This window comes from Triticum aestivum, chromosome 6A (assembly GCF_018294505.1).
Source record: "Triticum aestivum cultivar Chinese Spring chromosome 6A, IWGSC CS RefSeq v2.1, whole genome shotgun sequence".
Lineage (NCBI taxonomy): Eukaryota > Viridiplantae > Streptophyta > Magnoliopsida > Poales > Poaceae > Triticum > Triticum aestivum.
In genome coordinates this window covers 585,908,551-585,911,014 of record NC_057809.1, presented here as the reverse complement: position 1 = coordinate 585,911,014, position 2,464 = coordinate 585,908,551, and positions in this window count along the sequence as shown.

Genomic DNA, 2,464 nt, shown 5'->3' with positions numbered 1-2,464 from the left:
TACTCGTTCCGTAATGCTACATCCCGTAACTAACTCATTAGCTACATTGCTTGCAAGGCTTATAGTGATGTACATTACCGAGAGGGCCCAGAGATACCTCTCCGACAATCGGAGTGATAAATCCCAATCTTGATCCATGCCAATTCAACAAACACCATCGGAGACACCTGTAGAGCACCTTTATAATCACCCAGTTACATTGTGACGTTTGGTAGCACAAAGTGTTCCTCCGGTATTCGAGAGTTGCATGATCTCATAGTCATAGGAACATGTATAATTATGGAGAAAGCAATAGCAAAAAACTAAACGATCATCGTGCTAAGCTAACGGATGGGCCAAGTCAATCACATCATTCTCTAATGATGTGATCCCGTTAATCAAATGACAACTCATGTCTATGGTTAGGAAACATAACCATCATTGATTCAACAAGCTAGTCAAGTAGAGGCAAACTAGTGACACTCTGTTTGTCTATATATTCACACATGTACTAAGTTTCCGGTTAATACAATTCTAGCATGAATAATAAACATTTATCATGATATAAGGAAATATAAATAACAACTTTATTATTGCCTCTAGGGCATATTTCCTTCAAGAGAGAGGGAGAGAGGGCAGAGCAGGCTGGCTGGGTTGCGGTTGGCTCGCGCCCTTTCTTTGTTCTTTTCTTGAAGTGAATTTGATTTTTCTCTGAATTACAAACTTTCTCTAAATTCCCTTTGAAATATTTGTAGCTGGGTGAACATTTTCTTTGTGGGTTTTGACAAACTATTTTTGTCAATTCCTATTGGGTCCTTCTGTAAACTATTTCTATTTCTATTTATTTTCTGTTTTTTGTTTTTATTATTTTAACCAGGTTTTACTTTTAGTTTAAATTGCGCATATTTAAACTATTTTTGAACCGTTGATCAAGCAATAAAAATAGTGAAAATATTTATCTTAGGAGATTTCTCTCCTGCCCTTATGCATTGTTTGACAAAACTTTTATTTAGAGAAACTTTCATGGCCATTAATTAAACTTTAAAATGGATTAGGGTTTAAGAATTGGTCATGTTTATTTCAAGAACCAAATATGCAATGAAATCATGGGTGCAATGCATCTAAAGGCACACCCTAAATTTAGAGAAAATTTGGGATGTGACACGGCCACTGGTCATGTGCGGGACGGCGTGGTGGAAGCGGTCGCCGAGGCCGCGCAGGACGTTGTGGACGAGATCGTGATCCTTGACACGGTGATCGATGTCCCGAAGAGTGCCGGCCATCTGCTTGAGCTTGGAGGTGTAGTCGATGATGGAGTGGTCTCCTTGGATGAAGCTATGGAACTCATCGAGGAGGTACGTGATGTTGGTGTCCCGGTTGTTGTGGAAGAGGTAGCAAAGGTACCGCTAGAGCATGTACGTCGTGCCCTTGTGCTCCTTGATAATCTCCAAGGTTAAGGGAGTCGTGGTGGCGTTGTACCAGGAAAGGATGGCGAAGTCATTGAGGGCCCAAACAGAGGAGGCCTGCGACAGTGAGCCGTCGACGTGAGCGCGGCAAGGAACTGCCGACTCCATAGTCCATATTTCTCCTTCTCGAAATTGAGAGTAATGAGATGTGATCGCAGATGCGAAGTCCCTGGATTTGGGGAGTGGGGAGAGTCTGTGTTGCAATGGGGTGGCCAAACTCCTCGTCAGAATCTGAGCCACCGGAGGAGAGGGAGGAAGAGGAGCTCATTGTTGCAAGGAAGGAGGTGGGTCAGCGGAAGAATAGGATCTAGAAAAGTGATACCATGTTAGAATCATAGTTTTAAATAGCCGGCTATAGCTCCGCTATAGCCTGCTATAGCCTTTTCAGCAGGGTGCCGCTAAATGGTCGCCTTCACAAATAGCCCGCTTTAGCCTGCTATAGCTGATTTGAAGGCCCGCCGCTATTGTCCATAGCCCGCTATTTAAAACATTGGTTAGAATCAGATGGGAAAGAAGGAAGGGGACGGATTCTTGCAACCCTTCGTATCTCATTGATTGGGTGTTTACACAATATATATCTGTACATGGGCTTATCATACTCAAAGAAAACTAGCCTTATGGCTCAGTCCTAGCACACGGACATGAACAGATACACACGTTCTCTACACATATGCGTATGTGCTAGATGTTCCTAGTCTGTTGTATGTGATTTACCATGTCAGTAATCTTCTGATGATGCTAATTTGGATTAGGTTTAAAAGAAATCTGGCTAATTACCTAACAGAGTACACGTTGCTATCTCACCATGTTGTGAATCACTCCAAATTTGTATAACAAGATTAACCAATTTTATCCTTATGCATGTTGACAAGAACAAGATACGCCATTGGCGTGCTTTACAAGAGATGGAACTTGGGCTATTCTTATATTTAGCCTTTTAGTCGTGTTTTTTAAGTGGAGGCAAAAAAAAAACCCACTAATTATTCTTATATTAAGCTTAGATTATACAAGGAAGAGTT